This window comes from Scyliorhinus torazame, chromosome 6 (assembly GCF_047496885.1).
Source record: "Scyliorhinus torazame isolate Kashiwa2021f chromosome 6, sScyTor2.1, whole genome shotgun sequence".
Lineage (NCBI taxonomy): Eukaryota > Metazoa > Chordata > Chondrichthyes > Carcharhiniformes > Scyliorhinidae > Scyliorhinus > Scyliorhinus torazame.
In genome coordinates, this window is record NC_092712.1 from 327,200,947 (window position 1) to 327,214,920 (window position 13,974).

Consider the following 13,974-nt stretch of genomic DNA (forward strand, 5'->3'; position numbering starts at 1 on the left):
TGGTTCGACCCGGACCCCCACCACCTTCGAAAGCACCTTTGCCACCCCCACCCAGAACCCCTGTAGTGCCGGGCATGACCAGAACATGTGGGTGTGATTCGCTGGGCCTCTCGAGCATCTCGCACACCTATCCTCTACCCCAAAAAATTTACTAAGCCGTGCTCCAGTCATATGCGCCCTGTGTAACACCTTAAATTGTATCAGGCTTAGCCTGGCACACGAGGACGATGAGTTTACCCTACTTAGGGCATCAGCCCACAGCCCCTCCTCAATCTCCTCCCCCAGCTCTTCTTCCCATTTCCCTTTCAGCTCGTCTACCATGATCTCCCCCTCGTCCCTCATCTCCCTGTATATGTCCGCCACCTTACCGTCCCCCACCCATGTCTCTGAGATCACTCTATCCTGCACCTCCTGCGTCGGGAGCTGCGGGAATTCCCTCACCTGTTGCCTCGCAAAAGCCCTCAATTGCATATACCGAAATGCATTCCCTTGGGGCAACCCATATTTCTCCGTCAGCGCTCCCAGACTCGCAAACGTCCCATCTACAAATAGATCTCTTAGTTGTACTACCCCAGCTCTTTGCCATGCTCCAAATCCCCCATCCATTCTCCCCGGAACGAACCTATGATTGTTTCTTATCGGGGACCGCACCGAAGCTCCCGTCCTTCCCCTATGCCGTCTCCACTGCCCCCAAATTTTCAATGTAGCCACCACCACCGGGCTTGTGGTGTATTTCTTTGGTGAGAACGGCAACGGCGCCGTCACCATTGCTTGTAGGCTAGTCCCCCTGCAGGACGCCCTCTCCAATCTCTTCCACGCCGCTCCCTCCCCTTCTCCCATCCACTTACACACCATTGAAACATTGGCGGTCCAGTAGTACTCACTTAGGCTCGGTAGTGCCAGCCCCCCCCTGTCCCTACTACGCTGCAAGAATCCCCGCCTCACTCTCGGGGTGTTCCCAGCCCACACAAAACCCATAATGCTCTTCTCAATTCTTTTGAAAAAGCCTTCGTGATCACCACCGGGAGGCACTGGAACACAAAAAGGAATCTCGGGAGGACCACCATTTTAACCGCCTGCACCCTACCTGCCAATGACAGGGACACCATGTCCCATCTCTTGAAATCCTCCTCCATCTGTTCCACCAACCGTGTTAAATTAAGCCTCTGTAATGTACCCCAATTCTTGGCTATCTGGATCTCCAGGTACCAGAAGTCCCTTGTTACCTTCCTCAACGGTAAATCCTCTATCTCTCTGCTCTGCTCCCCCGGATGCACCACAAATAACTCACTTTTCCCCATGTTCAGTTTATACCCTGAAAAATCCCCAAACTCCCCAAGTATCCGCATTATCTCTGGCATCCCCTCCGCCGGGTCCGCCACATATAGCAACAAATCATCCGCATACAGAGATACCCGGTGTTCTTCTCCCCCCCTAAGTACTCCCTTCCACTTCCTGGAACCCCTCAGTGCTATGGCCAGGGGTTCAATCGCCAGTGCAAACAATAACGGGGACAGAGGACATCCCTGCCTCGTCCCTCTATGGAGCCGAAAATAGTCAGACCCCCGTCCATTCGTGACAACGCTCGCCATCGGGGCCCTATACAGCAACTGTACCCACCTGATATACCCATCCCCAAAGCCAAATCTCCTCAACACCTCCCACAAATAATCCCACTCCACTCTATCAAATGCTTTCTCGGCATCCATCGCCACCACTATCTCCGCTTCCCCCTCTGGTGGGGACATCATTATTACCCCTGGCAGCCTCCGTATATTTGTATTTAGCTGTCTCCCCTTCACAAACCCAGTTTGGTCCTCATGAACCACCCCCGGGACACAAACCTCTATCCTCATTGCCATTACCTTGGCCAGAATCTTAGCATCTACATTCAGGAGGGAAATGGGCCTGTATGACCCGCATTGCAGCGGGTCTTTTTCCTTCTTTAGGAGGAGCAATATCGTTGCCTCTGACATAGTCGGGGGCAGCTGCCCCCTTTCCCTCGCCTCATTAAAGGTTCTCATCAGTAGCGGGGCCAGCAAGTCCATATATTTCCTATAGAATTCAACTGGGAATCCGTCTGGTCCCGGGGCCTTCCCCGCCTGCATGCTTCCAATCCCTTTCACTACTTCCTCCGTCTCAATCTGTGCTCCCAGCCCCACTCTCTCCTGCTCCTCCACCTTAGGAAATTCCAGCTGATCCAGAAAGCACATCATTCTCTCCTTCCCATCCGGGGGCTGAGCTTCATATATGTCATGATATTCAAACACACACATCATGATGGACACACTAACAGGCAAATCAGAGTACACAACACCACAACCAATCACAGACAAGAACACCAACCACATAAAAAGCACGAGCACGACACCTGGAGGTCAGTAGGTCTGGGGAGAAGGAAGCATGAAAGAGCTGTTGAAACACCACAAGCAGGGAGCCCCCCACGTGCAGAGTGCAAAGACCAAGTTGTAAATAGTGAGTTTAAATAAACAAGTGTTGTACCATATGCAACTGTGTTGGCTCTTCTGTGTGTTAGAACACCCAACACCACATGGTACAGGAGTGGATCGATACCTGCCTACCAACCTGCCATTCTGGACATGGACCACACCGGCAAACCGCAGCCGATGCAAGTCACGGGGAACCTAGGCACCAACTGGAAGCTCTACAGGCAGCGATTTGACCTGTACATCCGTGCCACCGAAAAACAGAATGTCTCGGATGATTCGAAGATTGCAATGCTCCTCTTCTACGCAGGCCCCCACCCAAATGATGTCTTTAATTCACTGGTGTTCGAGGAAGGCGAAAACCAGGCCAAATATGACACGGTCATCCTCAAAATGGACCAGCACTTTCAAACTGAAGTAAACGAAACTTTCGAAAGATACATCTTTCAGCAACGCCTGCAAGGTAAGGAGGAGCTTTTTCAACCCTTTTTGACGCACCTCCGGATTCTAGCGCAGTCCTGCGGTTACGGCACCACCACAGAGTCCATGATCAGGGACCAGATTGTTTTTGGCGTTGCCTCCAGTGGCATACGCCAGCAGCTTCTTAAAATAAAGAGCCTCACCTTAGCGTCTGCTGTGGAAGCCTGTGTCCTCCATGAAAATGCGACCTGCCGTTTTGCCCGATTCCAGGCGTCCGAGTTGGCACGGAGGGGGTCCCCAGCCGTCGAATCGGCAAGCCAGGCCGCCCACGACGTTGAACGCATCCAGGCCGTCGATTTCTTCCCGCCCCACGGCCCGGACGACAGCGGCCGCTTCCCGCGCTTTTCGCGGTCTCCCGCGCAGGTGCGCGCCAAGAATAACGGCCACAACGAGGGACGCACTGCGCAGGCGCGCCCACCGCAAGATCGCACTGCGCATGCGCAGTGGCGCAACGAACGCCGTGACGTCATGACGTGCAGCAAGTGTGGAGGTCTACACTTAAAAGGGCAATGTCCTGCAAAATACCAACAGTGCAACAGATGTGCCATGATAGGCCACTACGCAGCCCGCTGTCGTGCGGCTCAACCCATGGATCCGGCGCATCCTCGACAACCTCGCACACGAGTCAGGACCGTCCAGCCCACGCATCAAGACTTCCAGTTAAGTGATGCAGATGACCAGGATGACTTCAGAGTTGCCGTCATTGATGTCAACAAGGTCAATGCCATCAATCCAGACGATGAGTGGTGTGCCACCCTGACGGTCAACCGATCGCGCGTCGCCTTCCGTCTGGACACCGGCGCATCCGCCAACCTGATTGCTTACTCTGCAGTCCAGGCCATGAAGGTCAAACCACTCATCACACCATCCCGGCTTAAGATGGTTGACTATAACGGGAACGTTATCCCGTCCGTAGGATCTTGCCAGCTACAGGTGACTCACAAGGGGTACACGGCCACACTCCCCTTCGAAGTTGTGGGCTCATCAAAGGACTCGTTACTGGGCGCACAAGCGTGTAAGGTCCTTCACCTGGTACAGCGCATCATGTCTCTCTCTCCAGATGAGATATCCGACTTCCCGGATGCTGAGTTCCACGCGAATCTCCATTCCCTCCTCGCTCACAACCAGGAGGTTTTTGAAGGCATGGGGACATTGCCACACACGTACAAGATTCGACTCAGACCGGACGCCATCCCTGTCGTTCACGCACCTCGCAGGGTTCCTGCGCCTCTCAAAGACCGCCTCAAGGCACAACTGCAGATTCTTCAGGACCAAGGGGTCCTATCCAAGGTCACGGAGCCCACGCCATGGGTCAGCTCCATGGTCTGTGTAAAGAAGCCCTCTGGCGAGCTCCGTATATGTATAGATCCAAAAGATCTGAACAACAACATCATGCGGGAACACTATCCCATCCCAAAACGAGAAGACCTCACCAGCGAGATGGCGCGAGCCAACATATTCACTAAATTGGATGCGTCCAAAGGATTCTGGCAGATCCAACTGGACCCGGCCAGCCGAAGACTATGCACATTCAACACCCCTTTTGGCAGATTCTGCTACAACCGGATGCCATTCGGCATCATTTCGGCATCTGAAGTATTCCACCGCATTATGGAGCAGATGATGGAAGGCATCGAAGGGGTACGTGTATATGTGGACGATATCATCATTTGGTCCACCACTCCGCAGGAACACATGCATCGTCTTCGACGTGTCTTCACCCGCATACGGCAAAATGGCCTGCGTCTCAACCGTGCGAAGTGTGCTTTCGGCCAGACGGAGCTGAAATTCCTCGGGGACCACATCTCAAGGTCCGGGGTCCGTCCCGATGCAGACAAGGTTAGCGCCATCACAGCCATGCCACGACCGGCTGACAAGAAGGCTGTCTTAAGATTCCTGGGCATGGTCAACTTCCTTGGGAAGTTCATTCCCAACCTGGCTTCTCATACAACAAACATGCGCCATCTCGTAAAAAAATCGACGGAATTCAACTGGCACCAGTCGCATCAGCAGGAATGGGAGGAGCTCAAGCACAAACTGGTCACGGCACCAGTGCTGGCCTTCTTTGACGCGACTCGCCCTACAAAGATCTCAACAGACGCCAGCCAATCTGGTATTGGAGCGGTACTCCTGCAAAAAGACAGCACGTCATCATGGGCCCCGGTTGCGTATGCCTCACGAGCCATGACCCCTACCGAACAGCGCTACGCGCAAATCGAAAAAGAATGCCTGGGCTTGTTAACTGGACTGGACAAGTTCCACGACTATGTGTATGGCCTGCCACGATTCACGGTCGAAACTGACCACCGCCCCCTGGTCAACATCATTAACAAAGACCTGAACGACATGACTCCTCGCCTCCAGCGCATCTTACTCAAACTCAGGAGGTACGATTTTGAACTGATCTACACTCCGGGGAAGGAACTCATAGTGGCGGACACTCTTTCCCGAGCAGTGAGCACACCACCAGATGCGGAGGGGTTCGTGCGTCAAATTGAGGCACACGTGACTCTGACAGCAGCAAATATGCCAGCTGATGATCCTTGTCTGGCCCACATACGCGCAGAGACGGCGACTGACCCTCTGCTGCAGCGAGTGATGCGCCACATGACGGAAGGGTGGCTAAAAGGGCAGTGCCCCCAGTTTTACAATGTGCGAGATGATCTCACCAATATAGACGGGGTCCTTATGAAATCGCATAGGATCGTCATTCCACACAGTGTGCGCCAGATGATTCTTCGTCAACTACACGAAGGCCACTTGGGTGTCGAAAAATGCAGACGAAGGGCCCGGGCGGCGGTATATTGGCCGGGTATTAATGAAGACATAGCCAACATGGTGCTCAACTGCACAACCTGTCAGAGGTTTCAGCCGGCGCAACCTCCGGAAACACTTCTACCACACGAGATGGTGACGTCCCCCTGGGCGAAGGTGGGTGTTGACCTATTTCACGCGCTCGGCAGAGATTACATTGTTATTATAGACTACTTCTCAAACTACCCGGAAGTCATGCCTCTCCATGATCTGACGTCGTCCGCAGTCATTGGGGCCTGCAAGGAAACGTTTGCTCGCCATGGCATTCCAAGGACTGTCATGTCAGACAATGGACCTTGTTTTGCCAGCCGTGAATGGTCGTCCTTTGCCGCAGCATATGGTTTCACTCATGTGACATCCAGCCCTCTGCATCCACAATCGAACGGGAAGGCTGAAAAGGGTGTCCACATCGCAAAGCGGCTCCTGTGCAAGGCGGCTGATGCCGGATCGGACTTTAACCTTGCCTTGCTGGCCTATCGATCGGCCCCGTTATCCACGGGCCTCTCGCCAGCGCAGCTACTAATGGGTCGCTCCCTCAGGACGACGGTACCTTCCGTCCTGGCACCGACAACAGACCATGAGGCGGTTCTTCGGGACATGCAACTGCAGCGTGATCGCCAGAAAGGTCGGTACGACACACGAGCGACGGACCTGCCCCCCCTGTCCTCCGGAGACAAAGTACGCGTCCATCAACCGTATGGTGGCTGGTCAGCACCGGCCGAAGTCCTCCGACAAGTGGCTCCCCGCTCGTTCCTGGTTCGCATGCCGGATGGTTCCGTGCGTCGCCGCAATCGGCGCGCCCTTCGCCGACTTCCACGTTCACAGCCACACAACACGCCAGATCCTCAACAGGCTTCCGAGGATGACTTTGTGGAGCTGCCGCACATCACGCCCTTTCCATCGCCACCCATGGCCATGCCTGCACAGCAGCCGGTGGTTCTTGATCCACCCTTAAGGCGGTCAACCCGAATTCGTCGCAAACCCATTAGAATGGACTTATAATACAGTTCATATGTTTCATAAGTTGGACAATTTTACATGATAACCTGTTGTTGTTTATCGTTCCAGATGTCGTCTGACTGGACAACTGTTCAAAATTTTTTTTCTTCTTCTCTCGTTCGCATTTCTGTTATGTTATGGTACAACTGGATTCATGTGACGCACTCGACATCGCCCCATGTACATAGTTCCGTCATAGACACATGCTGCACACGACACACACACACTCTTAGATGCACTCACGTCACGATCATATTTATTACCACGTAGGCACATATCTTTGTAAAAAGGGGGGATGTCATGATATTCAAACACACACATCATGATGGACACACTAACAGGCAAATCAGAGTACACAACACCACAACCAATCACAGACAAGAACACCAACCACATAAAAAGCACGAGCACGACACCTGGAGGTCAGTAGGTCTGGGGAGAAGGAAGCATGAAAGAGCTGTTGAAACACCACAAGCAGGGAGCCCCCCACGTGCAGAGTGCAAAGACCAAGTTGTAAATAGTGAGTTTAAATAAACAAGTGTTGTACCATATGCAACTGTGTTGGCTCTTCTGTGTGTTAGAACACCCAACACCACAATATAGTCTTTCGTAAAATGCCTTGAACACTCCATTTACTCTCTCCGCTCCCCGCTCCAACTCTCCCTCCTCATCTCTCACCCCCCCTATCTCCCTCGCTGCTCCCCTCTTCCTCAGTTGGTGAGCCAGCAACCTGCTCACCTTCTCCCCATATTCGTACTGTACACCCTGTGCCTTCCTCCATTGTGCCTCTGCATTACCCGTAGTCAACAAGTCAAATTCTACATGTAGCCTTTACCTTTCCCTGTACAGTCCCTCCTCCGGTGCCTCCGCATATTGTCTGTCCACCCTCAGAAGTTCTTTCAACAACCGCTCCCTTTCCATACCCTCCTGCTTTCCTTTATGTGCCCTAATAGATATCAGCTCCCCTCTAACCGCTGCCTTCAGCGCCTCCCAGACCACTCCCACCTGTACCTCCCCATTATCATTGAGTTCCAAGTACCTTTCAATACACCCCCTCACCCTTAAGCACACCCCCTCATCTGCCAATAATCCCATGTCCATTCTCCAGGGTGGACGCTGTTGTTTTTCTTCCCCTATCTCCAGGTCCACCCAATGTGAAGCATGATCTGAAATGGCTATAGCCGTGTACTCCGTCCCCGTCACCTTTGGGATCAGTGCCCTTCCCAGAACAAAAAAGCCTATCCGTGAATAAACTTTGTGGACATAGGAGAAAAACAAAAACTCCTTACTCCTAGGTCTACTAAATCTCCAGGGGTCTACTCCTCCCATCTGCTCCATAAAGTTCTTAAGCACCCTAGCTGCAGCCGGCCTCCTTCCGGTCCTGGACCTCGATCTGTCCAGCCCTGGGTCCAGCACCGTATTAAAATCTCCACCCATTATCAACTTCCCCACTTCTAGGTCCGGGATTCGTCCTAACATACGCCTCATAAAATTGGCATCATCCCAGTTCGGGGCATATACGTTCACTAAGACCAACGCCTCCCCTTGCAGTTTGCCACTCACCATCACGTATCTGCCCCCACTATCCGCCACTATAGTCTTTGCCTCAAACATTACCCGCTTCCCCACTAGTCTGGCCACCCCCCTGTTTTTTGCGTCTAGCCCCGAATGAATAACCTGCCCCACCCATCCTTTGCGTAGTCTGACCTGGTCTATCAGCTTCAGATGCGTCTCCTGAAGCATAACAACATCTGCCTTAAGTTTCTTTAGGTGTGCGAGTACCCGTGCCCTCTTAATCGGCCCGTTCAGCCCTCTCACATTCCACGTGATCAACCGGGTTGGGGGGCTCTTTACCCCCCCCCCCCCCCCCCCCCCCCCCCGACGACTAGCCATTTCCTTTTTCAATCCAGCTCCTAACCCGGTTCCCACATAGCTGTATCTCCCCCAGGCGGCGCCCCCCCCCGCCCCGACCCCCCCCTCCCATACCAGCTCCCCCTTCTCCCCAGCAGCAGCAACCCAGTTAACACCCCCCCCCCGCTAGATCCCAAACTAGCGCATTTGCACCCCCCATGTTGCTCCCAGAAGTCAGCAAACTCTGGCCGACCTCGGCTTCCCCCCGTGACCTCGGCTCACACTGTGCGAGGCCCCCTCCTTCCTGCTTCCCTGTTCCCGCCGTGATTACCATAGCGCGGGAACAAAGCCCGCGCTTCCCTTTTGACCCCGCCCCCAATGGCCGGCGCCCACAGCTCCTCATCCTCCCTCACCCCCTCCCCCATGACATGGGGAAGAGAGAAAAGTTACAGGGTCGCAGGTTTAACAACTTGGGAAGTCATCTCTTCCCCCTTTTCCCCCCTTCATCCCACATATTCACCCCCCCACTTTGTCCCAAACGTTCTTTTTCTGGCCCGCTCACTCCAGCTTCTCCTCGACAATAAATGTCCACGCCTCATCTGCCGTTTCAAAGTAGTGGTGTTTCCCTTGATGTGTGACCCACAGTCTTGCCGGCTGCAGCATTCCGAATTTGACCTTCCTTTTATGCAACACCGCCTTGGCCCGATTAAAGCTTGCCCTCCTTCTCGCCACCTCCGCACTCCAATCTTGATATACGCGGATCACCGCGTTCTCCCAGCTACTGCTCCGAGTTTTCTTTGCCCATCTGAGGACCATCTCTGTGTCCTTATATCGGAGAAATCTCACAACTATTGCTCGAGGAATTTCTCCAGCCCTCGGTCTTCGCGCCATAACCCGATAGGCACCCTCCACCTCCAGCGGACCCGTCGGGGCCTCCGATCCCATTAACGAGTGCAGCATCGTGCTCACATATGCCCCGACGTCCGCCCCTTCTGCACCTTCGGGAAGACCAAGAATCCTTAGGTTCTTCCTCCTCGCATCATTCTCCAGCACCTCCAGCCTTTCCTCACATCTTTTGTGTTGTGCCTCGTGCATCTCCGTTTTCACCACCAGGCCCTGTATGTCGTCCTCATCCTCAGCAGCCTTTGCCTTCACGACCCGAAGCTCCTGTTCCTGGGTCTTTTGCTCCTCCTTTAGCCCCTCAATCGCTTGTAATATTGGGGCCAACAGCTCCTTCTTCATCTCCTTTTTGAGTTCATCTACGCAACGCTGCAGGAACTCTTGTTGGTCAGGGCCCCATATTAAACTGCCTCCTTCCGACGCCATCTTGCTTTGTGCCTGCCTTCCTGGCCGCTGCTCTAGAGGATCCACCGCAATCCGGCTACTTTCCTCTCTTTTTTCCATCCGTGTCCAGGGGGGATTCCCTTCTGGATTACCGCACAGTGTTATTTGCCGTTAAAATTGCCGTTGGGGCTCCTATTAAGGGCACAAAAGTCCGTTCCACCGGGAGCTGCCGAAACGTGTGACTTAGCTGGTCATCGCCGCACCCGGAAGACTCAGGATGCTTTTCTAATTGGAGGGCTGTGACCAGTGGTGTTCCACAGGGATCAGTGCTGGGACCTTTGCTGTTTGTAGTATATATAAACGATTTGGAGGAAAATGTAACTGGTCTGATTAGTAAGTTTGCAGACGACACAAAGGTTGGTGGAATTGCAGATAGCGATGAGGACTGTCAGAGGATACAGCAGGATTTAGATTGTTTGGAGACTTGGGAGGAGAGATGGCAGATGGAGTTTAATCCGTACAAATGTGAGGTTATGCATTTTGGAAGGCCTAATGCAGGTAGGGAATATACAGTGAATGGTAGAACCCTCAAGAGTATTGAAAGTCAGAGAGATCTAGGAGTACAGGTCCACAGGTCACTGAAAGGGGCAACACAGCCGGAGAAGGTAGACAAGAAGGCATACGGCATGCTTACCTTCATTGGCTGGGGCATTGAGTATAAGAATTGGCAAGTCATGTTGCAGCTGTATCGAACCTTAGTTAGGCCACACTTGGAGTATAGTGTTCAATTCTGGTCGCCACACTATCAGAAGGATGTGGAGGCCTTAGAGAGGGTGCAGACAGATTTACCAGAATGTTGCCTGGTATGGAGGGCATTAGCTATGAGGAGCGGTTGAATAAACTCGGTTTGTTCTCACTGGAACGAAGGAGGTTGAGGGGCGACCTGATAGAGGTCTACAAAATTATGAGGGGCATGGACAGAGTGGATAGTCAGAGGCTTTTCCCTGGGGTAGAGGGGTCAATTACTAGGGGGCATAGGTTTAAGGTGAGAGGGGCAAGGTTTAAAGTAGATGTACGAGACAAGTTTTTTACGCAGAGGGTAGTGGTTGCCTGGAACTCGCTGCCGGAGGAGGTGGTGGAAGCAGGGACGATAGTGACATTTAAGGGGCATCTTGACAAATACATGAATAGGATGGGAATAGAGGGATACGGACCCAGGAAGTGTAGAAGATTGTAGTTTAGTCAGGCAGCATGGTCGGCACGGGCTTGGAGGGCCGAAGGGCCTGTTCCTGTGCTGCACATTTCTTTGTTCTTTGTTTGAGCATCCAAGAGTGCTTCTTGAAACAATATGTTGATAGTCCAATTGGAGAAGGGGCTGTACTGGATCTGGTATTGGGGAATGAGCATGGCCAAGTGGTAGAAATTTCAGTCAGGGAGCATTTCGGGAACAGTGACCATAATTCAGTAAGTTTTAAGGTACTGTTGGATAAAGATAAGAGTAGTCCTTGGATGAAGGTGCTAAATTGGGGGAATGCTAATTACAACAATATTCGGCAGGAGCTGAAGAATCTAGATTGGGGGTGAATGTTTGAGGGTAAATCAACATCTGACATGTGGGAGGCTTTCGTCCAAAAGCAAAAGGAGGCATTTGTAAACGCTGGAAGGCTGAAAACAGACAAAGTCTGTGAGGAATATAAGGAAAGTAGGAAGGAAGTTAAACACTGAGTCAGGAGGCTAAAAGAGATCTCGAAAAGTCATTGAGAGAATTGGTCCACTCAAGGACAGGGGAGAGAATCGCTGTGTGGAGCCAAAGGAAATGGATGGCATGGTGGCACAGTGGTCAGCACTATGGCTTCACAGCACCAGGGTCCAAGGTTCAATTCCCGGCTTGGGTCACTGTGCGGCGTCTACACGTTCTCCCCATGTCTGCGTGGGTTCCCTCCGGGTGCTCCGGTTTCCTCCCACAAGTCCTGAAAGACGCGCTGTTAGGAGAATTGGATATTCTGAATTCTCCCTCAGTGTACCCGAACAGGTGCCGGAATGTGACGACTAGGGGAATTAACTAAACCGAGCTGAATTCCCAAGTTCACAGAATGTTCTTGGGCTGTTTGTTACTGGCTGCATCCGGATTGGCGGAGAAACATTCATTACTGCTGTTGCAATGAGAACAAATCCCAGTGTCAGCATCAACAACAAATGCTCGCCACCCCTGCTGATCCTTATCTCTGACCTTTAATAAATGTACCTTCTCCCTTTCAGGCCCTTTGATTCGAAGGGGTTGGTGGCAGTTTCTCTGTGAGACACAGATCACAAATCTATCTCAAGACTCCCCAGCAAAACAATTCCATGGTTAGAAATACATCACTCCAATCATATAATAATAATAATCGCTTATTGTCACAAGTAGGTTTCAAATTAAGATACTGTGAAAAGCCCCTAGTCGCCACATTCCGGCACCTGTTCGGGGAGGCCGGTACGGGCATTGAACCCGCGCTGTTGGCTTGTTCTGCATTACAACCCAGCTGTTTAGCCCACTGTGCTTCATAGGTGTTAAATTCAAAAATCTGTGCACATTGAGGGTTGCCATAAGCAATGAAAAGTGACAGGCCTGACATTGCTCTGGATAATATTGCAAATACTGTGCCTTTCCATTTTTTGCAAGGGAGTGGATAACCTCACATTTATCACCATTACACTGCATCTGCGCGCACTCACCCAGCCTGTCCAAATCCTGCTGAAGCATCTCTGCATCCTCCACACAACTCACCCTCCCACCCAACTTTGTACCATCTGCAAATTTGGAGACAATATATTTAATTCCGTCATCCAAATTAATAAAAATGTGAACAGTCAGGGTCCTCGCACAGATCCCTGTGGTACCCCACTAGTCACTGCCCACCAATTGAAAAAAGGCCCATTTATTCCAATTCTTTGATTCCTGTCTGCTAACCAGCTTTCTATCCATCTCAAGGCACTACTCATAACCCCATGCTCTTTAGTCTTGCATAGTCATCTGCTGTGTGAGACCTTGTCGAAAGCCTTCTGAAAAGTCTAAATAAACCACATCCACTGGTTCTCCCTGGTCAACTCTATGAGTTACATCTTCAAAGAATTCTGGTAGATTTGTGAAGCATGATTGTGGAAAACAACCACCAATGGATCTACTATTTCTCAGGTCACTTCTGCAACTATTCCGGGATGCAGATTATCAGGCCCTGGAGATTTATCTGCCATCAATTCCATTAATTTCCTCAAAACCATTTCTTTACTAACACTAATTTCCTTCAGTTCCTCAATAAAACATGCTTCTCAGAACTTCCGGTACATTATTCATGACAGAAGCAAAGTACGAATTTAGTTCCTTTTGTGAGGGCCACGAAGAAACCTGCACAAGTTTTAAGGATACAAAGAAATAGCATTTATTTACAATACTATATATACACAACAGCAACTTCCCTTGCTGCTCACTCTTTACTGCTGGTTTCAAACTGGCCAGCTTTATTTATACAGGGAGTCTGCTAATGATTTCCCCGCCCCCCCCCTCACTGGGGAAGCTCATACCCCCACAGGATTGTGGGATTGTCATTAGTCCCCAGCCAATGGTAAGCAGGCAGGTTATAGTTCCTCAGCCATTTCTTTGTTCCCTGTTATGATTTCCCCTGTTTCTGACTGGAAGGGGCCGACATTAGTTTTTATCAATCCTTTTCTCTTTACGCGCTTATAGAAGCTTTTAAAGTCGGTTTTTATGTTCTCCGCTAGCTTACTTTCGTATTGTACTTTCCCCTTATTCAATCTCTTGATTCACTTTTGCAGAATTTTAAAGTACTCCCACTTCTCAGGTTTTTTGCTTTTTCTTGCCAATTTGTCTGACTCTTTTAATCTCAGGGCCGGCATTGTGGCACGTAGTCAGCACTGCTGCCTCACTTGTGTTTCTTAACTCGACCCAGACAGATTCTACATTGTCTGTGTTAATATCTTTCCTCAATTTTGGATCAATATTTTATTTAATCAACAATACAACTCCACCATCTTTTCCTTTGGGGCAGCACGGTCACACAGTGGTTAGCACTGTTGCTTCACAGCTCCAGGGCCCCAGGTT